General features: G+C 37.1%; 1 protein-coding gene across 3 annotated transcripts in view; it reads right to left on the bottom strand.

Moving 5' to 3' along the window:
• MBP (myelin basic protein) overlaps window positions 1–25,810 on the bottom strand; it is a 141,817-nt gene that overhangs the window by 52,554 nt on the left and 63,453 nt on the right. The window lies entirely within an intron of this gene.

The raw sequence follows: 25,810 nt of genomic DNA, 5'->3' as shown, positions 1-25,810 counted from the left end.
TTCTTCATTTCTTCAGGTGATTTCTATAGCCGCCCATCTTAGCAAATCACTCTGGGTGGTTCACAATTCAAAAACATATATTACAATTCCAAAGGTGCTTTTTCAAAAAGCAACTGGACTTTGTTTTCCTTGAAGATGTTTCTCATCTAAGAAGCTTCTTGTCCAACTTCAGAACTGAAGAAGTTTCTTGGATGAGAAATGAAACATCTTCAAAGACAATAAAGTCCAGTTGCCTTTTGAAAAAGCACCTTTGGGACAACCATGACCTGGATGTCTGAGAATCTCCATAGACATATATTACAATTAAAATCTTAAATCATTTCAAAACAATAAAAACAAAAACAATAAATCAATAAAAAACATTAAAACTTCTAATTCGAGTACATATAAGACATCTGGCCTGTTAACAATGTAGCCAGGAGGCGGGGGCCCTTGGCATATGTAGCACCCCAGGGTTGGGGACATAGCAGGGGTGAAATCCAGCAGGTTCTGGAGAACCGGTAGTGGAAATTTTGAGTAGTCCAGAGAATCGGCAAATACCACCTCTGGCTGGCCCCAGAGTGGGGTGGGAATGGAGATTTTGCAATATCCTTCCCCCAGGAGTGGGGAAAGAATGGAGATTTTGCAGTATCCTCCCCCTGGAGTGGGGTGGGAATGGAGATTTTGCAGTATCCTTCCACTGCCATGCCCACCAAGCCACGCCCACAGAACCGGAAGTAAAAAAAAATTGGATTTCACCACTGGGACATAGCCAGATCTTTACAGAAGCTAACAGGGTTGGGGCCATTCTAATCTTCTGAAAGGAAGATGTTCCATAGATTAAGGGCTACTCAGTGGTGGGATTCAAATAATTTAACAACCGGTTCTCTGCCCTAATGTTTTCTTCCAACAACCAGTTTGCCAAACTGCTCAGAAAGTGAACAACCGGTTCTCCCGAAGTGGTGCTAACTGGCTGAATCCCACCACTGGGGCTACTGCAGAAAAAGTTCCTCTTCTTTTAGAGCTTCAATGGATGTCTTCTCTCCAGCAATATGTAATTACACCCATAGATCAGTATGCAGAGAGCCATAATCTTCTTGGGTTTAGCCTTTGGCAACATCATTTAATGTTCAGCGAACAATCAATTAAGAAGTCTTTAAGTTCAACTGACCTACAGCAGAATTCAGTAGTAGTCTAACAGATTCCTCCCACTTTTTCTCTGTTCTTGATAAAATTGAAATACGGCTTGAACTCAAAGGCCAAGGATGGGCAATTTGTAACAATGAAACTTAGCCTCTGGCATATGTTTGAATAGGCCCAGCCAATAACTAAACTTGAGACTTATGGCAAGGATGATCTATTTCATCTTGGACTGCTTGCTGGGCAGTGTGTTGGGGGAAAAGGTTAATGGGAAGAGAGGGAAGATTTTTAGCGTCTACCCTATTTATCATGAGCTTCAGGCCTGACCCCTGGAGTTATAAGGCTGCCAATATATTACCTCTGAGAAAATGGAGACTTTTAAGCCAAAAGCAATGTTTAAACACTGAGCATAGTATAGAGAAAGTCAGCTTGGTGTAGTGGTGTGGCCTAGAAACTAGGAGTGTGAGTGCTAGTCCCGTCTTAGGTATGAAAGTGACTTAGGTGACTTTGGGCTAGTCATTCTTTCCCAGCCCAACCTACCTCACAGGGTTGTTGTTGTAGGAAAAATAGGAGGAGGAAGGAGTATTAGCTATGTTCATCACCTCGAGTTGCTGATAAAGTAATAAAAACAGGGAGAAAAAATCAAATCAATCTATCAATAAATATACCATCGCTGCATGTTATGTGGTTTTAATTTTTGATTGGGAGCTGCTCAGAGTTGGTTAAATGATGGGTGGCTATATAAAATGTTTAAATAAAAAGGATGGGAATCTCAAATTTTTGTTCCCAGAACCTTTGTGTTCTTCAATCTCTAATCCTGCCTTTTGCCCAAGGGGTAGTGACTTTGCAGTTCTTACTATCGCCACTTATCTTTAGGGGGCACTTTACCTGATATGAGCTTACATATGGAGAGAACTGGGCCTTCAACACCATGCTGCCTTACTGACAAGTACAAAGATAAAAACAAAATAATGAAATAATTGCTATAGGGCCATCAGTGGGCCATATAGTATATCTGATTTCTTTCCCCTTAGGAGGCAAACTAATTTCACAGGGAATAAACAATAGTGAACATGATTAATAGGAATCAGTGATGTAGCAAACTCTTTTTGAACTCATTGGTAGCCTCACACTTTAATGAACAAGGACACGCCAGGGGTGAAATTCAACCACCTCGGCCCGGCTCGGCCAAGGCAGTAGTGATAATTTGAATCGGTTCTCCCTCCCAGCAAGCTGCAAGCCTTCGCACGTTGCCGGCTGGGTTTCACCAGCACGTTGGCTTGAGGGGTTTCAGCAGCAAAGCAAGTGACCGGCCGTGCTCTCCCTCTTGACAGTGTCAGCCATATTGATGCGGCCAGCCGGGGAGGGCCTGGGAAAGGCATGCCCAGAGAAAGAGCCAAAGCCGCTGGAGCAACCACACCGCAGCAAAAGCTGCTCGACCCGCTTGAAGAGAGAGGACATGTCGACTCTTCCCCAGTGCTGCTGATGTTCCACTTGGCTTCCTGCCTGGATGTCATCTCATCCCGTGTGCTGACCCTTTGCGCAGAAGGTTCTGTGCATGTACAGAAGAGGCTCACGCGAGTGTAGCATGCACACTCACATCTCTGAGCCAGTAGCGAAGGCAAGTGCATTTTTCCCCTGGGACATACATTCAATTTTGCAGCTACTAAGATTGTTGGATGAGCAGGCACAAAAACAGCCAGGGAAGTGACTGAAGCCTGGGAAACAGGCCCCTAATCAATCAAGAGGAGTGCTGATTTACCATCAGCCTATCAAGTACTTAGAAGGTGAGGTCTGGGCAACACAAGCAAATGATAGCTAACGACTCAACACACCCAATTAACATCTAAAAAGCCACATACAACAGGCAGTATAAATACCACACACAGAAAAGTGCACATTCTCCTAGAGAGAAGTTATCCGAAGATGGGCTCCAGCATGAGTCTGAAAGCTCAGAAGACAAAATCTCTGGTCCTGATGACCGATCCAGATTGGATCCTGCAAAGCAAACCCTTTTTAGTTTCAAATATTGAAACGGAATAAGTAATATTGACAAAGATAGATTGCAGAGCCATTCCAATCAGGGGTTCCAGCAACTCAAATTTATATAATAAGAAAAAGATCCTACAGAACATATGTAAGTAAATGCAGGATAAGAATTCAGTGAGGGTACATGATAATGCTGTTCTGCTACCAATATAAGAAAATTTGCTTTAAAGACATAAATAACACAGAATAAGACATAAGGAATCAGATCAGAAGAACTGATTCAAATTGACAGCAAAACATCATGTCCTTCCATTGTGTGAAGAATAAAAATGACTGAATCCACAGAAAATGAAGATTAAACTCAACAGTTTCTAGTTACACCATTTATCTATTTCTACTCAAGTAACATACGCTTCCATCAAATGTTCTTTTTGATTCAATTTAACTGGACTTCATTTTCTGGAAGTTTCAAACTTTAATCTAGATCTGGAGAATTATCTCATCATTCTCCTTCTTTCCATCCCAGAACACATTTTCATGCTTAACTCCTTTCCCACAAAGGGGTTTCTAAATGAAGAAAGCCTCTGGGGTAAATAAGTATTTTCTTGTGTGCTAAAGCCAACATTTTTCTCACAGAAAAGAAAATGATTCAAAATCAGGCATGTTTGAGAGGTTGGTAGAAGATGGTAAGTGTTAATATGGTGAACAAGGTATTTTAACAACACACACATAATCACATGCACACTAATTAGTAGACTGTCATTTTGGTGGGAACACACTAACTTTTGTGAAAATATTTGTGTGAAAGGTTTTCATAAACCGCTGTATATTTAAGTAACCAAAGCAATTTTCTTCATCAGAAATACCAACTAGTTTGACCTGCAATTCTGTAAATGCAGAATTATAATAGTTTTCCATTATAATAGAAATGAGTACCTTACTATCCACAAGATTTATCATTACCAGAATCCTTAAGAGCATATTACCTAAAAGGCTAAATGTGCACCTCTCTCTTATTTATTTATGAACTTGGTATATTTCTGGCTCTCAGATTTAAAATCAAGATAGCGACATTATCAATAAATAATTAACAGGCAGAAATAATTAACAGTGAAAACACCTGTACAAAAAACAATGTATGTTAAGCACAAGCTAATAAGTTCCTTAATTCGGCAAGGAATGCTGGTCAGCAAAAGAGAAAACTCAATGTTCTGTGTTCACCAGAGTTGTGGAACCCCAAGCGAATCTTCTCAGATGAACATGGAGGCTCCCTCAGAAAGAGATTTCTCTCAAGTAACCTGGATCTAAACTCTGTGCAGCTTTCATGGTAATAACCAGAACTTTGCATTTTGCCCAAAAAAAACATTGGCAGCTAATGCAGTGTGTTCAACATAGGTCTTTCCTCATTAGGAATGACCAAGTTGGTTACTGAGTTTTGTATTAACTGAAGTCTCCAGGCTACATAAAAAGACAATTCCATGTGCAGTGCATACTTATAGTCTATCAAGTGACTGCTATGAATTCTTAATCTACACCAGACAGAATGTGAATATTCAAATCTCACAGCACATAAGCCTTTAATGCCAGTTCCGAAATTCTCACATCGCTCATTTCGATTCTGCTGCTTTAGAAATTTCTGCAGGGTTAATTTTCTACAGCCCTGGAATATACAATATTTATAAAAGGAAGGCATACATCTTAGAAATAAATGAGTATTACAAATAAATAATCATGTCTTGTACAGCGTAAGCATGCTGTGCACTTGAAATCTGCAAGTTACTGAATTATGTATCTGTGCTACATAATTTTGCATGTTAAAAGGTCTATTGGCAGAGGATGATAAAAATTTAGCAGAACTTCTATTTTCAAAAACAACACACATTCTACCACCCAAGACAGCATTCCAGTCAAAGGAAAAAAAGTGCTAGGATCCTGACCCTACAGAAAGGTGAACATGAAATTACAGCAATACAACTTGCTAGTATTAGCAAAGCTGTATTAACCCCCAACTGTGTTTGCTGTTGCAACATATAATTTGAATTTAGTTTTCAATAGCTTCCACGACCGAATTGCCAGCTGAAAACACTACACTGGGTTATGATTATATTTAATGGCATGTAGTGTAATTGACAAAAAAGGTTGATAATATTCATAAATTACAGAAGACAAATTCCTTTCTCCTAATTTGCTGTAAGGTTTAGAATAGTTGGATTAATGGTACTTCTTTTCTGCAGTTCAGGAATCCATAGCTTCCTTTGGTTTGGGGGCTGGAATGGTAGGAGGAACACGGCACTGCAAAAATGGGTGGGATCAGAACCTGTTTTAGGAGGGAGAGTTTATATATTAAGGGTGAAATAGATTCCTTAATGCCATACAGTCCTAACTTTATTTAGTTTGACTCTAAAATATCTTCCAATTCTCCCAAATAATATAAAAAATGTGGACAATGTGAGTACCAACCACCATAAAGTTGATACCTGTTGTACACGCTCTTCTTAGATGGTGTTGGAATTAATTTCCTTGTTTTAAGCCTTCTTGTATAGGCAATCAAGATCTTCTTTTTACAGTGGTGATCATATTAATCTTAAAATAACATTTAGATGTGTTCTGAACCAAATCACACATGGATGCTAGAGGATTTTACCTAATTTCTTATTTTTTAATTATTTTGCTAAATGCTGAACCAGATGCTAACTAAAATGAGCAATGAGATGGGAAACTTCTAACTATGGGGTAGCAGATTCAGATGTAATCCAATCAAGTAATAACATAACTTCCACATTATTACACTTGAACATGGTGCTCCTCAATAGTAACAATAACAGAAGGTAACAATTTGTATTCTGCAGAATATGTGCTCACCTATTTCGCTGGAAGAATAAATGGATTGCATAATGCACATATATTGTCAAAGCTAGAATAGGTAGGAGATCTTAATATAAATTTGTTCCTGAGGCATTCATCTAAATTGCACCAGTGAACAGGATCCCAATGGTGAAACTTTAGGTCAAAACTAAGAACTCACCTTATTTTACAGCTATCAAATCTAGTAAAATAAAACAGTAATGTGAAATAACTAAACAATTCAGTTATATTCAGTAGAGATTTGGGATGCGCACTGTTATATAGACCATAAGAGCTATTTGGAGTAAGTATTCTAGGCAACAATTTGTGGATTTGGTTAATAATCAAGAATTCACCAGTTTATCTTTTAAAGAAACAAATTAGATGGCCTGAATTAAATACAAGAGCCAACCATCTTTGTTAATCAAACTTCCTACATTCATTACCTAGTTTAGGTAATGAAATGTTGCAAAAAAACAAGCAAGCTCAGAGAGCACCAAGGACCTTTCAAGAACAAAACTGCCTGTCTCATTTATTCCACCTAATAGTTCCTATGGAAACTTTCTGGAAAGTTTTGCTACCTAAATATTGCAAAGGGTCTGGGGTTACTGGGAATATTATACAAGAAAATACTATTATTGAACTGTGTGTGTTGTGGTGGAAAATTAGAAGAAATGCAATTTAACAGTTCCCAGTTTTATTAGTTCTTGAGAGGAAAGTCCTTAAGATGAAAATAGATTTTTAAGAAACCTATTTTCATTTATGAAGCAACCTCCATTGCTGGTTTTCCTGTTAATTCCTTGTTGAAGAAGTACTAAAAGTGCTATGCAATTCTTTGATTTCTATTAGAAGTCCAGTACAATTATGAACAAGGTTTTCCTTGATGTTATTCACAGTAGGGGAAATATTGAGACCTACGTAATGAATAGAGCTTTTATTTCATTGCTTTAACTAATTCCAACAAGGGCTATGGGTTAAAAATGTGGAACGAGCAGTGCTGCAGCAAATGAGAAGCTTGTAACTCAACCTCCTTAACAGTTTGCCATTTTAGCATTGTTGATTGATCTTGAAGTTATATTAAGAGTAACTTAATCTGCCTGGAATATGTAAAAATAACAATCCCCTTTAGTTTTCTATTGAGCTAATAATAAAATGCAGTATATTAAGCTATCATTTCAGAAACGTTTTGGACTTTGTCAGACTTTCAAGCAGTACTTTTTCTTCTCTTCAAAGGCAGCATTTGATGACATACATACATACATACATACATACATACATACATACATACATACTAAAATAAAAGAAAATTGTCTGTTTGATCTTGCTATATCTTGATAGTATAACTGAACCAAGCATGAAAAAAAATCTTGAAAGTTAACGAAAGAAAGAAATCATAAATTTAAATACTGACAAAGCAATTGCTTTTTTAAAAAATCACAACTGAAAAATCGATAGGGATAGGAACACAGCAGTATACTTCACAAAACCTGCTGTGTTTACCTGCCCTAATTCCCATTAGGTTAAAAAACCCTCATCAATTCAGGAAATATTATGATGTCACTAGAGAATACCTGTTCCTTTTATCATTGTCCCCCACTGTCCAAATAATAATTACAGAACAGAGTAAGCTATTCATCTTCACGATGAATATTTCTCCTAGCACTTATTTCAGGGTTCAAAAACCCCTGAAATTCAAAAAATGTTCAATTTTTTTTTTCAGGTCTTATTACCTGATTCCTAAAGAATATTTTCAAATATTGGCCATCAAAATTTAAGAACAATGCAAAGAAATCAGAATGGATTCAAAAACGAAGAGGGGGTCAACCTATTCTCCAAAAACCTGAAGGCAGGACAAGAAGCAATGGACAGAAACTAATCAATGAGAGAACCAACCTAGAACTATGAAGAAATTTCCTGACAGGTAAAACAATTAATCAGTAGAACAACTTGCCTCCAGAAGTTGTGGGTGCTCCAAGACTGCAGGTTTTTAAGAAGAACAACCATTTATCTGAAATAGTATAAGGTTTTCTGCTTGAGTAGGCAGTTGGACAAAGATCCCCAAGGTCCCTTCCAACTCTTTTATTCTGTTATATTTAGCAGTGAGAAAAGACCATTAAAGAGGGACACAAATATTTGAAAGACTGTCATATCAATGACCTGGATTTCAGTAACAAGAAGGGATTGACAGGACTCTGCCACCTTAACCTAACCATGTGTCAATCACCAATAAAATATTTGAAATGTTACATAAAATGTAATATTAAAATGTAATGTTAGAAGTATCTGCAACCAAGATTAGTCCAATGTATTAATACTGGATAATATATAACATTCCATGTTGGAATCCATTTAACCAGATGCATGAATTATCATTATTTGCACCTGATTCAAGTTCTGAACTAATCCTAGCTGCCCCCCCCCTTAATATTTATGGGGTCAAAAGATATTATTTTATGGATTTGATAAAATGGACTACTCTCAAGGAAAGCTTTTCCTTAAGGCAGCATTTTTACCTTTGAAGAAACCTTGAACTAATTTTCAAGTCTCAAGGAACCCCTGTGTAAAGATCATAAAAAATTCAAAAACTTCACAATGCAGTTCACTTTTAAACTATACGATCGATACTTTATATTTACCAACAAAGCAGTAGGCTGGCAGCAGAAGGAAGTAGGTAAAATTTATACTGCTGTGAGCCCTGATATAGTGTGAGGCATGAAGTCAGAATTTTTTCCCCCCGACCACAATCTCTTATGGCACCCCTTGTAAACTTTCATGGAACCGCAGTTGAGATAGGCTGCCTTAAAACAATGGTATTGCAAGGCTAAAATACTCTCTTAGCTTTAAAGTTACACTTCTGCTTGCAGGTATTTATGGTTTAAATATATTGGGTTATTGAGTAGCATATTGAGTAGAACTTCTCTATTTTGGACTCAGTTGTATTTCCGGTCCAAAGTATGAACCATCAAAAAGAAGATGCATTCTGTTGACAAATGCTCTGTATAAGATAACTGTTGATGTTATCATTTCTGACAACCTATTAATAATCATGTATTATCTTGATATATGAATAGGAACAACGTTAATATTAAATGTATTGCAGACATGGTAACCTTCCCCATCAAAATGACTCATTTTTATCTAGAGGAAGACAAGACTATGAATTTTAAATTGCAGGCTAAATTTAGTACAGTCACTGTTTAACTGCATTTATCATTTAATTCTCTCTTGAATTGTAATTCATCTTGAAGCTTTGACAGAATTTACCTACAATATTATTCCTCTAGGGTTGGCTTATATCACTATAATACTGCCACTTAAAATATTCACTCGCACGCTAGCAGTCTTCTATATATTGTAAAGCATCACAAAGTTGTTAGAATTGAAACAGCTAGGTCTATGCATGTGAAATATGTATGTGTATTTCTCCTCCAAACAGAGATGCATAGGATAGTTGGTGTTAAATACCAGATGTATTCAATGAATAGTATATGCACAAGCCTATAGTCTTGGTTAACAGAAATAGCTATTAATATCATAAACTGCTGATTATGCAATGCCCTTGGGTTAATAGCAGTCAAAAACTATAAGGAATATTATTCAGAGCTTTATCTTTTGAAGACTTTCCAAAATATGAAAAGTAGCAACATCAGTACTTGTATTAAACCTACAAATCATGAACAGCAATTTACACATGGGTATGATCCAATCTCCAATAAAGGTCCTTCAGTTGGAGAAATGTTGCCCTTTTTTACTCTCCTTAAGAAATCTATGCAGTTCAGAAGAGACTGAAATTCATTTATTCTCTTACATTTGCCTGCAACCATTCCACCAAGAGCATATTCAAGAAAATAATAAATATATTGGCCATCAAGAGTTTCTTGCTGCTGTACTCCTGCTGCTATTTATTGGAAGGCAATAGCCAGCTGATTGTGTGTCGTATAAGATAATGTTGTAGGACTCAAGAGATGATCCATGTTATCACTGTGTGTTATACAATTCCATTGTGAAATGTTTAAGAGAGATCAAAACAATTCAGCGAATACTTCACTTCTCACATCCTTCAGGGATTAACTAAATTAAAAAAGCATTTCATTTTATAAAATTGATTCTGTCAACAAGCACTGTCTTCTTGATGATTTATAACAACAACAACAATCACATTTATTATGTGGTATCTATTGTATACATAATGGGATATGTATTCTTTTCCTTTGCTATTCAGCCCAGCATGTCATATCCCAACAAGAACATACTATATCCACCTATAGTTGGGTTTAGAAGCCTGGCCTGATTCTTTTTGTATATATGAATGCAAGTTTGATTAACGCTACAGTCTGCCCCCAATTCCATGTTTGCAATAAGCTGTTTTTTATGCAAATATAGTCACACTACATCAACTTAGCACTATTATAGAGTAATGGTGTATGGCTGCATTTAAATCATTTGATTAAGCTATTATTGGGTCTTTCTGTCTTGCTGATAGCTCATGTTCTTCTGGAAGGCTTGCCAAGCAGGCATCACACACAGGAAAAAACAAAAAGTTGTTGTTGCAGCTGAATGGAAACACTGCCACCTACATCACTAACATGCCGAACAGACTTAGCATTTCAGGGACACTCTGCTAGTACACGGGCAGCATGGGGGATGCTGCCCAGGGAAAGGGCATTAAGAGTTCATTCTGGACAGTGTAGGAGCCACTGCTCCTTCTATTCTCCTCTGGTAACTTCATAAAGTCAAGCAGGAGAAATCCACGAGGAAAGGAAATTATTATCTTCTCTGTTGTTTTGCAAGTACATTGAGTGCTTCTGTACCGGAGACAAATTATTTGTGTGTCTAATCACACATGGCCAATTAAACCTCTTCTTCTCTTCTCTTCTCTTCTCTTCTCTTCCCTTCTCTTCCCTTCTCTTCTCTTCTCTTCTCTTCTCTTCTCTTCTCTTCTCTTCTCTCCTCTCCTCTCCTCTCCTCTCCTCTCCTCCCCTCCTCTCCTCTCCTCTCCTCTCCTCTCCCCTTCCCTTCCCTTCCCTTCCCTCCTCTCCCTCTCCTCTCCTCTCCTCCCTTCCCTTCCACCTACTCTACTCTACCCTACCCTACTCTACTTACCCTACCCCACTCTACTCTACTCTACCCAGCACAAGCTTTCCTGGATCCAGTAGGACATGTGGCATGGAAAGGAATGTGGATGTTCTTTTTCCAAAATTTCCCCATCTTTCCCTGTGCTGAACAATGTAATGGCTCTCATGCTTCTAAAGGCAATACCAGAAACTAACATGAAGTACTTCAAACATGCTAAAAGCTGAATTATACGTAAGCCTTGTGGTTTATGTATGATGATAAGCAACAGGTAATATATCAAATTAATAAGGTAGCAACGTTGTTTTATGTGCATCCCACAGAAGTACAGAAGGCATACTGGAAGGCTAAGGATTTTTATTTAGCTGATGTTTTTCAGCAGATAAAAAGGTCGCTGCTCCACAGTACAGAATATTTGAAGTACAAAAAATCCAGGTTCAGTAGGTACAAACTTAATCAACACAGTGGTATAAACTTCATGCACTGGGATTGAGCAAAATGATTTTGATACACTGCCAAAGATGCAGGAGACTTTGATGATGCCTATTTGAGTATCTTTCTGAATCATCCTACCGGTAATAGACAATAAACTGTACTGAACAGTGTGTACCAAGGTGTTACGTTTCTCCCCAAATGCAGGATTTTAATTAAAGTACACTTTGTTTGCGAATAGTTCTTTGTGTTCACATACCACATATTTCTCAGGGTCCTGTGAGAATTAGAGTCAACCATGTTGGGACCAGTTCAAAGAACATACTAAATCTTCAATTTACAAAGGGCATATAACTGAAACCATGAAGACATTCTGCTAATGTCTTGGGATAGCTTTTACAGAGTTAAAAGAATAGCATTTTTACTGTAAGTTTGATTTTGCCTGATAAGCCATCACAAGCAATTATTTAAGGGGTGGGATAAAGAAACCTCTGAAAAAAATAAAAAATGAGAATGGACAGGTCCTTGAATACATCTGATATAAGGCAGTTTCTTAAGTTTCTACAGGGAGATGGTCCAATAGATAAGAGCTTTGTAAAAATAATGCATAATAAAATGCTTTTTTTTTCTGCCTTAACTAATGTTCACTTGGAACACAGAAAGTAATATTTCATCCGGGAAATGAATTTAGAAAACAAGCCAAGTAAACAGTCAATTTATATAAAAGCAGATGTAATTATATAGTGGATGGCTTGAATCTTCTTACAATAAATAGGTATAAACAAAGCTGCTTGCACAATATTTTCTTACTAAAATGACAAATCAGTTTAATTAGATTAAAAAAAAGTTCACAAATTGCTACTTTTGTTTTGGTGGTTTGGCTTCAACATCAAAACAGGCTGAAACAAACAAAACAATTTAGTGTTATTGGGACAAAATAAATGTTTAAGTGATATTTATAGGATAGCAATTCGTACACTTTCAGATTAGTTTTAGTCAGTAAGTGAAAATGAAGGTGAGATTGTGAGTACTAATTGCCTTCAGGAGGAATGGAAAACTGTAACACCGAGCAATTTGAAACATACGAAGCAAACAGCTATTTTCATTTTCTGCTTTTCTAGGGTTGTGTACCAAAACTATATGAATTAATGTAGAAGTTAACAGCAATTTAAAACAATTGAAACCTGCTTGCTTGTATGTATGCATAGAATTACAACCTATTCTGTCTTGTTAGCTATTATAATGATAAGCCTTATAACATATACTACTATGCAGTTGTGTAACTTTTCTACTTAACTAGGATAAGCCACTCCTTCATGGATTACTGCCTTGTCATGGTGAAGGGGCTTGCGTAGCTCAATGAAGCTATGAGCTATGTCGTGCAGGGACACTCAAGACAGACAGGTCGTAGCAGAGAGCTCTGACAAAATGTGATCCACTGGAGAAGGAAATGGCAACCCACTCCAGTATCTTTGCCATGAAAACCCCATGGACAGTACCAAAAAGCAAAAAGATATGACCCTGGAAGATGAGCCCCTCAAGTTGGAAGGTGTCCAATATGCTACTGGGGAAGAGCAGAGGGCTAGTACTAGTAGCGCCAGAAAGAGTGAAGTGACTGGGCCAAAGCCGAAAGGATGCTCAGCTGTGGGTGCATCTGGTGGTGAAAGGAAAGTCCCATGCTGTAAAGATCTATTCTCCACAGGAACCTGGAATGTAAGATCCATGAATCAAGGCAAGCTGGATGTGGTCAAACAAGAGATGACAAGACTGAACATCGACATCTTAGGAATCAGCAAACTAAAATGGACAGGAATGGGTGAATTTAATTCAGATCACCATTATGTTTATGTTTATGTTTATTTGGATTTATATACTGCCCTTCTCCTGAAGGACTCAGGGCGGTGAACAGCCAAAGATAAAACACATACAATATAAAATTTAAAAACAATTTAAAACATATTAAACAAATTTGGCCCATACTAATTAAAACACCCCATTTTTAAAAACAAATTAAAATTAAGCAATTAAAAAGAGTTAGGCCAGCCCAGCTTGTTGGAATAAAGAAGTCTTGAGGGCACGGCGGAAAGTGCGTAAATCCGGGATCCTCCGTATCTCCGGGGGGAGCTCGTTCCAAAGAGTAGGTGCCCCCACAGAGAAGGCTCTCCCCCTGGGGACCGCCAGTCGACACTGACGGCACCCTGAGGAGCCCCTCTCTGCGGGAGTGTACTGGCTGGTGAGAGGCTACCAGTGGCAGAAGGCAGTCTGCCTTCTAATGGTAATATACCATTAGGCATATTACTGTGGGCAAGAATCCCTCAGAAGAAATGAAGTAATCTTCATAATCAATAAAAGAGTAGGAAAAGCAATACTAGGATACAATCCCCAAAATGACAGAATGATCTCAGTTCAAATCCAAGGCAAACCATTCAATATCACAGTAACCCAAATCCATGCCCCAACCACTGGTGCTGAAAAGGATGGAATTGACTGGTTCTATGAAGCCCTACAGCACCTTATGGAATTAACACCAAAAAATGATGTCCTTATCATCATGGGAGAATGATGAAGATGGAACTCATCCTATACCTGCTGGTGTTGACTTGTGGACAAACACCTACATGAGCAAAGTAAACTCAGACACCAGTTATTTCATTACACAGAAGAAAATAAAGATGCATTCTATGGCCACTCTGGTCAAGGGCTTGGGAAAAAGAAATTAAATTTCCATTCTCTGCAGGCTTGTGTTATTCTTTTCAATCTAATGGAATGTTGGAAACAAATTCTGTATAGATGTTTAGACTTAGTTCATCCTCAGAATTAACTGGTTAGAGAGTAAAAAAGTACTAGTTCTAAGGATGCAGAACAGTGGTAGGTTTCAAATTTTTTTACTATCAGTTCTGTGGGTGTGGCTTGGTGGGCATGGCATGGCTTGGTGGGTGTGGCGTGGTGGGTGTGGCACCTCATTTCCTCCCGAAATGAGGATTTTGCCTGGGACTTGGGAGGCAGAGAATAGAATTTTTACTACCGGTTCTCCAGAACTGGTCAGAACCTGCTGAAACCCACCTCTGATGCAGAAACACAAATCCAGAAAAAAATGAAATAATTCTCTTTGGGAAGGGCGGTGACTCAGAATGCTGCTGATTTTTCTAGTCTTAATCCACCTCTCTCTGATTAAACATCCCAAAAGGAAGAATTTCAGAAGTTGTGATCTGCATGCCATCCTTCCATTTTTCCTTGGACAGAAGAAGCTCTTTAAGGATGTACATTTTTTTCCAAGCTAAGAACAATAACTGAGGTTAGAGTTCAGTGTCAAAAATGCATTCCCGACAAGTGGAAAAAGTCATTTTATTTAAGTGGAATTTTAATATTTAATTTAGTAAAAGTAATGTGATTACTTCCCATTTACTTTAATTCCAATAACTTAATAATTATAAAGCCACAGTACTAAAAAATACAAAACAAAAACCCACTGAACTGCCTAAAGCAGAAGTGTATTACTTTGAAATAATAAGTAATTAAATTGTTATGAGATAATTGTATCAAGACAACCAAGGTGTGTGGAGATATCCGGAAATTGGAAAGCCTCCTTTAAGAGTGTGAAGATTTCAATAAATCTTTATAGGCATTTTCACAGGCAAAACATGGCAGTTACAACTGATAATGAAAAATACATTTCTTAAGTTCCTCTCATTGTTAATTGATTTGGAAGCTGGAGTTGATATTTGTTTTATAGCTAGAGTTGTTTTATATTTGTTGTTGCTTTAGATTGATAAAGCCTCCCAGAATTGTCTGGAATAGGATAACTCAGCAAAGAGACAAGTTTGCCTAACTATAAAATATATAATTAAAGTTTATACTTGAAACAAGCTATCCCTAGAAAATGGTTGGAAGAGGCTGCCCTGATCGAAGAAAAAAAAATGCCAAAAGAAAATGCCATCATTTGATTGTATCCCCAAACTAAACCAGTTTGGGAAGAGAGCAATATTTGAGCTTTCTTTACTATAGTGGGTCTTTATATACCCTGTTAAGCTGTGCATTCAGAAAAAGCCCCCTGATAAATCAAGCATTTCACTGAAGTTATAACAAAGACAAGAGCAGCATCAAGAAGGGGCTGGAGTGAGAAACTTTATCTGAATGCCTCTGAAATAAAGAAGAGTATTATCAAGGATTCACAGGGATTTGCAAGAGACTGCCGTCTTGTCACCACCAGGGTATTTCTACACAAGTGCCAGTGTATGAAGCTGTAAATACTAGTCTCTTTCAATTCTCTTTTCTATCATTTCATTAAACCAAGCAAATAAAAAAGAAAGAACCCAACCATAACCTGGAACTAATTTTTACTATATTGATTATGGGTCATCAAGTCATTTTCTACTCCTAGCGACTACATGCAATAGATAGATTTTCCTCCCCACGATGATCTATCTTCAACTTTCAGGTCTTCCAAAAATCCACTTATCACCACTGTAACTGAATCCTTGCTGCTGGTTGTCCTCATTTCAATTTTTACAATTTGCTTTCTAAACAAAATCCTTAAGGAGATGCAATGCAATGACTTGTTAATGAGCCTAGATATTATTTTAAAATAGGCTTCTCCCTAAATGTAGTTCTACTGTAATGATAAGAATTCTGCTTGGGCAGTCATTGGCTTCAATTTCAAAGAAATTCTGGAAGTTGATGTCCACATATCTTCCAAGTTGCCAAGATTGATCTAGAAATTTGAAGAAAATCATTTGTGGTTTTTGAACTATCTTCTGAGAAAATGCCGCCTTGTCTTAAAAAGGAACAATAGTAAGGTATAGATTGCATCTGGGTTCGAAATACTGTGCCAAGGGATTTTAATCATTCTCTGAAATTCTCTTAATCATTTTCTAAAAATCAGCAATGTGCTGCAGTGGCCAAAAAAGCCAATGCAGTTCTAGGCCACATTAACAGAGGAAGAGAATCCAGATTACATGAAGTTTTAGTACTGTTTTATAATACCTCAGGAAGACCACACTGGGAATATTACATCCAGTTTTTGTCACCACAATATAAAAAAAGATGCTGAGACTCTATAAAGAGTGCAGAGAAGACCAACAAAGATGATTAAGGAACTGGAGGCTAAAACATATGGAGAATGGTTACAACAATTGGTTATGTCTAGTCAAATAAAAAGGACTAGGGTGACATGATAGCAGTGTTTCAATATCTAAGGGGCTGCCACAAAGAAGATAGAGTCAACCTATTCTCCAAACTACCTGAAAGCAGAACAAGAAGCAATGGATGGAAACTAATCAAGGAGAGAGAACGAACTAGAAATAAGAAGAAATTTCTTGACAGTTGAACAATTAATTAGTGGAACAGTTTGCCTTCATAAGTTGTGAGTGCTCCAGCATTGGAGGGTTTTAAGAAGAGATTGGACAACCACTTGTCTGAAATGGTATGTTTGAGCAGGAGGTTGGACTAGATGACCTCCAAGATCCCTTCAAACTGTTATTCTGTTATACTATAAAAGGCTATATCTACCAGAATGGTCCTCCTCCTTCTCCTCCTCCTCCTCCTCCTCCTTTGGAGGAGGGGGGAGTAAAGAGCTCTGCTTTACCACCATTTTTTTTTATAAAGTTGCCATTTTGCCATTTCCTGGTTGGTTATATGCATGTTCAAGATGTGGATAGGAAGCAGACATCACAATGTACACCCCTAATCCTTCCCAAAATAATTTGTGTGACATCCCTCCCTCCAACATGAGTAGAACTGATGTCACTTGAATTATGATTGAACAAGAGATAAAAGTACCATTTACTTTTAATAATGAAACATTGATCAATATATCACAAGAGATCTTAAAATTTCATGGAACTACTATTGCTGCTGTGATTTGCACAAGCAAAGAGAGCAATAAAACCTGGAAAGAGTTTTGGCCATGTTCCCAATGTCTATGTAAGACTGAGCATGTTGAAAAATAATTAATGACTCCTCTCTAAGTTGTTTGTGACCCCTGGGGATCCTTAACTGTAACTTTGGGAATCCTGCTATTTCAAATTATTATTGTTAAACTTTAAGCATCTTGGCTGATAGAAAGTGCTTTAAACCACAGCATGCTTTGTCTCTCCTGTTTATAGAAGGAAGTAGGATCTGTGATGCTGCATGAGGATTTATTTTTTGGGAAAAAAACCAAGAGATTCAGAATGAATGAGCTACCTAAATTTAATTTTAAACATTACTGTTAATAAAATGAATGGATAATAATCACATATACCAGGGATCTGCAACCTTAAACACTCAAAGAGCCATTTGGACCCATTTCCCACAGAAAATAAAACACCAGGAGCCACAAAACCCTTCCCGTGCCTGACTATTTCTTGAGCGGCCACAAAACTAGCATATGTAGTTGAATTAAATGTTTTTTCTTTTGAAACTTTTCTTGGATTTATCCATGGTTGGCCTACCGGGGGTTGAAAAGTTCAATAAATCACCTGCCGGCAGGTGTTGCACATTGGCGGTTGTGACGCATATTTTGAGTGACAGGGAGCCGCAGCATAGGGGTGAAAGAGCCACATGCAGCTCCAGAGCTACAGGTTGCTGACCCCTGATATATACCAACAGTGAAGAAGAAATTTAGATTCAATCTCACCAATAATACCGTTGAATACAGAGTTCTGTTCATCTATCTGGATTTAATGGTCAGATGTGCTTCTCTTTTTAGGTGGTGATATTCTTCAAAATGTTCTAGGACAACCCAGCTGCATTTTGGAGCTGTTCGACATGCTGAGCGAAATCCTGGATATTCAATATGCTGAGTTTTGCCCTGAATGTACAGTTGCACAAAGTACAGCACAGTGAAAATGTTCCTTACTTGAGAAGAATACAAGCTAGCTGACTTTCTTTGTTCTCATTAACAGATGTTTCCTGGAGCCTGAGCGAAAGGTCTCTCATTCATTTTTTCCAATGTACTGCAGTGCCCTTCTCAGCTGAAATCCTCATAATTAGGTATCAAGTGTAAAGGATCCCAAGTTTGTTTAATTATTTATTTAAGATCCCTGTGACAGCAGATAGGATCCAAACTGCATGAGAATGTCTTTGTTATTTAGAGCTCATATCAGTCACAGGAATGGGCTTAATTCCATCTGTTTTGGGTCCAATGAAAGATTTTTGTTTTATTTTTGTGCCTACAGTAGTGGCCAAAATTGTGGAAACCTTTTGGGAAAAGTGTGTTTTTGAGGTTTGATGGCTAATAACACCACTTTTTGGGGGAGTTTCAAGATAAACTGCTGGAATGGCCTGGGAATAGCCCAGATCTTAACCCAACTGAAAATCTATGGAGCCGACTAAAGAAACTTGTTAGTCAGAAGTGACCCAGCAATAAAACCTAGTTAATAGAAACAATCATTCAATCTTGGTTTCACATTATAACAGCTGCAGAACTAAAAGACTTGGTTCACTCCATTGGAAGACATTGTAAGGCTGTAATTCATGCTAAAGGTTACCCAACTAAGTATTAACTGGTAACATGGTGATAATTTTTGTATATCTCGTTTTTTCTACGTTTCACTTTTCTTCTTTATATTGTAACTGCTATCCTAATAGCAAATCGTTTATAAAAGTTATTGCATTACATTCTTGATTAAATTATCTTTCCATTGATATATAATGTTATGGTACTACTCCAAAAACAGTGGTGTTATTAACTAGTTTTATAAAATACACTTTCCCCAAAAGGTTTCCACAATTTTGGCCACTACTTTATGTATAGGTGCTTATTGTTGGCTGGAATGGAATGGGAAGCATTACATTGAAAACTAGGTATAACAAATCCCAAATCAGAAAATTTCCTGGTTTTAAAAAACATTGATAGAATGAACTCCATGGACTGCCAAATAGTATTGGACTTTATAAGGGTCAGATGAACTGCAAAAAGTGGAATGAAATATTTGGATATTTCCATAAATCATTGATGAAATTATAGTATAAATAAGAAAAGACCTACATTTGTAACCTGAAAGCCTTTTTGGAAGATTAGGATGAGGTGTCAAATCACTGCATCAGAAAACTAAAAGGGTTTGGATTCTTCAACTGGCAGATGTTAATGGGATAAAACTCTGTTTTCTGTTGTTCAATTTCCCATTCCTACACTAATCAGGAGTGATTCCTAACCTTCTAAAGAAGCTTTTCAGGTGGCAAAGATGGAAAAACATTCCTTCATTCAAAATTTCTTTCTTTCAGATGATATATCTTAAATTCTATATAATTCCCTTGAATTTTAAGTTTTAATATGTGAGAGAGGTTCTTCTTTGAGAAAACAAAGAAATATCTTCAATTCATGGAAAAAATATTAAAAAATATTAAGTATCAAGAGAAGAATAAGAGATTCCCACATATTTTTTGTACACACACACACACACAACATACATTTACAAATATTTACTTAAATTGGATGAGTTGATTAGTAAACTGATCAATTCTTCGTCACTCATACACTCATACCAGGAGCCTTGGTAGTACAGGGGTTTAAGGCACCCTGTTATTAAGCTTATTAAGACCAGCTGCCTGCAATTACTGCAGGGTTCGAATCTCGCCAAGGCTCAAGGTTGACTCAGCCTTCCATCCTTTCTAAGGTAGGTGAAATGAGGACCCAGTTTGTGGGGGCAATAAGCTGACTTTGTATAAATATACAAAAGGATGAAGGCTATTGCTGAGCACATTGTAAGCCGCCCTGAGTCTTCGGAGAAGGGCGGCATATAAATCAAATTAAAAAAAAACAAACTGTGAATTTTGTAACATTTTCTCTCTCTCCAATTTGTATGTTTTATAAAAAAATATATATTATTAGTACTAGTAATAAGAGTAAAATGAATAAGCACTGTACAGCCAAAGCTAAATAATTAAATACACAATTATTTCAATGAATTCAATGGGACTTTCTCCCAAGTAAATATATTCAACTCTACTGTATTCTGCGTAACGATTATTATACATTTAGACAATGTGTGCGATAGTACTATTAAAATCTTTAAAATGAATAAATACAGAGAAGGATTGTCCTGTGATCATGACACAATCTGGCAACAGCCCCTCTCTGCTCTCCAACCAGAATGAGCTTTGTGTGAGTCTGTCACCACTTGGCATTAATGCTATGGCTTGTTTTCAAGGAACAATTATGTTTCTAATTGACAATAGAAGCTACCCTGCAAGTAGATTGCCATGAACTGCAATAACCTCACTGCCAACATCCACTGCACAGCAAGTCCACCGAGCTTGCCAATTAGGCTACCCAGGTAAACTGTTCTTGTTCTCACTTCATTTCATTTGTGCTTGGTTGTCTCATCTTGTTAGTTGTTGCCCGAGAATGCACTGAATGCATAATACACATGATATACTTCAAAACTCAGCATGCACTAATGCTACGTAAAGAACTTTAATTAGTTTTTCACCATTGGTGTTGTGGTGCTCACTTTTTAAATTCTAAATCTATATAGATTTACAAAAAGTCTCCTTCTTGGGAAAAACCAGTGTCCTCTAAAAACAACACCACAGGATATAAAACTAGGAACACCTCAGTAAGTTAGGTAGGTTTAACGTATGGCACTGAAGTAGAGCATTGAGATGCCATTGGTTGAGTTTGCTGATGAACACTGGAGGGTTGAGGATGGGGGTAATGCAACTGTCTTGGCTCTTCTGGATCTTTCAGTAGCTTTCAGGATCAGTATCTTTCTGGACCAGCTTCAGGGGATGGGAGTGGGAAGCATGGTTTTGGGTCGTTCTTCTCCTTTCTCCATGGCCGGTTTTAGTTGGTGTTGGTGGGTGAGAAGCAATCAAGTCCTAGGTCCCTGCATTGGGGAATGCTTCAATGTGGGGTCTCTCCCCTTTCCTCTTTAACATCAACATGAAACTGCTGGGTTATGTCATTTGATGGCATGTGATACAGGATCCCCAGGACACTACAGATACCCAGTTATACATCTCTACCCCTGGTCAGGTAAGTGATGTTGATGTGGTGTTTCCAAGTACCTGAAGGCTATAAAGGTCTGGATGGGGATGAATTGATTTTGGCTCAACCCTGGTAAAATGGAGTTGTTTTGGGGTCTTGGATCCCTAGGGTCTGGTGCTTGTCATCTTTTACATTAGATAGGGTTGCATGCTGCTGGACAATGGTGGTATGCAATTTGGAGGTCCTTCTGGACTCACAGCTTCTGCTTGATGAGTAGGTGGCTGGGGGGGGGGGGCTTTCCACAGTTTTGTCTTGTGCATCAACTGTGCCCTTTTCCTGGACCAAGACCGTCCCTTTTTACGTTCCTATAATCCCTTAATTCGGGGAAGAATTGGGGTGTCTGGATGGAGCTGAGCATTTACCAGCTAGATGCCCTTCCTGACACCACGTGGAGTTCACAGCAGATTTTTTTGTTTTTGCACTCTAGGAAAGAAACATCTGCCACTAGGATTGAACTCATAATCGTCTGTGTGGGAGATGAGCGTCTTCACCACTAGGATGGTTGTCCATATATACATCTTTTAAATAAACAAATAAATAAAGTGTGTAGCAGATAATTGTTATCTATTCTATTCATTTTCCTGTATTCATCTGCCTGCATAGCTTGCTAATGTTAACGTACATTTTGTTTGCAATGATGGCTTGATAGCATCCTTGACTTTGATTTTTGATCTGTTTGACTGCTTGAATACCTACACAGCTGATAGGTCTGAGATGCAAAGTAGATTTTTAATTGGTGGTTAGTTTTTAACATTATGATAATGTCCCATTCTTTCAGCAGTTGTTGGAATGTACATATGTGGTATGGACTTGGACCATAACTCCCAGCTCTTATTGGAATTATTTTTTTCTTGTATCTTATTTCTCTGTCTCACTTTCACATGCATGCACACACACACAAACACAAAGAAATCAACAGGTGAAAATCTGACATCCAATGCTTAATTCATTCTTTAAATAAGTGATGCTGTACTTGCATCACCAAAACAGAGGCTCTGATGGTAGACTTCATTCACTTCTCCAAATTTTCGTTTGCGCTAATTTAGAATTCTTCTATCACAATATAGATTTTATAATTAACTTGGCTTCCGATCCTGGCTTGCTTGGAAGCAACTGATCCCCAACTTCTAATTCAGAACAATTATAATGAAGAGTTATGCTTAAATGCATAGCTTTTCACTATAATTTGCATAATGATTATGCATTGTAATTTGCTCATCTGTCTGAACACTGAGAGAGGAACAAAGAAGCATCAGCAAAACTCCTGCAAGCAGACTGTTCACATATATTGTCCATTTTGGATAGAGCTTGGCAAAATGTCTTTTTGGTATGAGAAATGTTGTTAACAGCAGGAGGTGAATCATTGAATCTTTGCCTTAATCTGTGAGGCTTCATTCATTTCCTAAGATTCATTAATGACTATGTATATATACTATTTGGGGAACACAGAATAGGCCAGAGGAAAAAGGATGACCTTATATTTAAAGTTTTTCCAATGATTACAAATATTCCTTTTAATAAAATAGTCAGGAAGCATTTGCATTCCTGCATTGCTTTAGAAATATTACTTAATTATCTGAAATGAAAGCAAAACAAAAAAAAAAGTCTTTGATCTGTCTTTGAGTTTATAATAATGCCTTGGTTGGTAATAAATACTTGATTATGAAAAATTAGGATGAAGAGATTTTTTTTTTAAACCATCAAATGCTTGGTAGTAGCCAGAACGTAGTTAAAAAGTCAGTAAACCTTTTTAAACTTTACTATGGTCATTGCCCATACATAGTCAATGAACAACGTATGTGAAGGGGCAAAAGATTATTTTCTCTTACATGTTGCTTATCAGAGATAGTCAGATAGGTGAATGTATAAGTTTTCTGCCCTCATTATATTTTCAGACATGAGTCTTATGAAATGGTTTTGTTATTCACCTCATAATAGAATAACTGACTTATAGGTAGAGATCTCATCAGAACTAGCTGGTGTCTTCTTTTTGAATTTCAGTTCTTGAATCTTATTCCACTATCACTGCTGAAAAGAAGTACAACTGAAATAAAAGTATTGCAAGATGTAAAATATCCTTAAATACCGAGTGATTTTCTACATAGTAAGATTTCCTGCACTATACTTAAGTCTTCTGTTACACTACCTGTAGTCCAATTCAGAAAGGAATGTGTGCGCCATATCATTTTTTCAATCTGATTTCTCCAAAGTCAGAAAACATCTGGAAAATGCCATGTGGGGAAAACTACCCTTCTGGTATATTCTTTACCATTTATGTTCCTCTCTCAAGTCATTCTTCTAATACATGTATAAAATACCTTTTGAACACAATTATTTCCCATGAAGTTGGGGTTTTTACAGATTATTAATGTGTTAGGGAGCTTTTGAAGTAGAAAGAAAAGATTGATCTTTTTATTATTTGATTCCAGTCATTAACAGGAAGCCTTGTTAGTGCTAGCAGGAAAAAAAAAATCAACTTTCAGAATCTAATCTAGAGATGGAAATATATCAGACAGGAAGACTCTCATCAAGCTTAAATCAAGTATTCAAACGGACATTTGAATCACCATTTCAACTTTAATTCAAAGAGCTTATGATTTTAATAAATATATAAAGCTATTCTCACACTCCTAGCAAAAGACGATATAATATTTCAGGATGATAAGATAAATTTGGGGTCGCCAGAGATCAACTCATACCAACTCGGCTCCTTTTATCAAAAATTACTATCCAGTATTTAGACATCTATTCCTTTGCCAAGGATTCAGTGTGGAGCATCAAGCCTGCTGATGTTCCTGCTGCCTACATAACTTCAACAGGTGAAGATAAGACAAATAACAAAATAACAGCAATGTTTTTTTCTTTTCAATTAACAATCATGAGTTTTTTCTACCCCTTCAACCACACTCAATTACTCAATAACTTAAAAAATTCAGTGATATGCTATAATGGGTGAAATGGGATAATCACTAGCTCAGCAAAACCTCTCAGAATTTCCGTGAGAATAAATTGGGAGAGGGGAGAATTTAGTACCTTGTAGCTCCTAAAAGAAAGGCAGGATAAAAACATACCCAAAGTAGGAACTGAGAAAACAATTATCACATAATAAATGAGGCCACCTTCAAACATAGCTAGCCTAACATCCCAGTTCTTGTGTGGCAGGCGTTCTTCATCCTCTGGAGTATAAAAAAATCAAGAGCTTAACTCTTTTAACAAATTTGGAAGTTGAAAAGGTGTTATTAGCTTTCTGATCTTTTGCCACCATGGACTAAAGCAGCTCTCCTACTATTACATTTGCCCTCAGGGTTATCAGTCTTTCATAACAAAAATATCCCAGGCCAGATAAGATTACTTTAGTAGAAAATCTATCATGTAGATAAAAGCTGGTAACACAGATAGGTTATCACATTTCATTACTGCAAATGTTAAATGTTATCATCTAAATAAATGTTAAATTGCTAAAATTTTATAACTATTTTGATTTGCCTAGATACAAGATAGTTGTCTACCGCAAAATAACTGTGTGGTGGAGTGGTATATATTCCCTTCAGAATAAATTCCATCAATTTTAGTGTGGGAATTATTTTAAACAAGCGACTGGACACACACAAATGATCTTGAGAAAATGTAAACATAGGACTCCCCCTTCTGACTAGTTCCTGACTTACTCTTCATTAACACAGCTCGGTAACTTCCTAAAAAAAATCCTTCTTTATTTACATAGATAGCATCTGTACCTCAAATGGTGGAATATTTTAGCTTTCTTTATTATTTTATTTACCCAGTTAGAAATGTGTATTTTCCTTCCAGATTAACAGCCAAACAATTAAGGAAAATACTTGGACTGGGCTTTGGTCAGAAACCTAAATGAAAAGCTGGAAGGCCTGATTAAACAAAATTTAGCAGGTATTTTCCCCTCAGAATAGCCTCTCCTGTTTAATCCCATTTATACAAAGCCGGGATGACCTTCATAATTCCCTCAAGAGTTGTTAGGGTTTAACCACTAATTTCTGATTTTCTGACTGAATCCAGAACATTAGAGATACAACATTTTCATTGACTGGAGAAAACAGCAATTCTTCTCTTCAAAAGAGGCTGACTTTTAATTATTTTCCACATTCTGTAACATTGAAGATATGTGATGAGAATAAGAAGTAAGAAGACAGTAAATGGGAGTAGGAATTAGACTTCATAGGAACATTTAAAAGATCTGTCTTGAGCCATTTTCTCTACAGTGAATCTGTGATGAAACCCAAAACCTTATTCAAGGAGGTGCTACATAACTAATTTAATTAAATTCCGCCTGTGATCTCCCCTTATTTTCCCTATATATGCTTTATTTTCAGTTTTCCCAATAAATTCCTTATTGTATCTGGAAATTTG

This window comes from Pantherophis guttatus, chromosome 3 (genome assembly GCF_059756535.1).
Source record: "Pantherophis guttatus breed Tessera chromosome 3, ASM5975653v1, whole genome shotgun sequence".
Classification (NCBI taxonomy): Eukaryota; Metazoa; Chordata; class Lepidosauria; order Squamata; family Colubridae; genus Pantherophis; species Pantherophis guttatus.
Note: the sequence above shows the minus strand (reverse complement) of the source record. Positions and strands in the feature narration are given on the sequence as shown.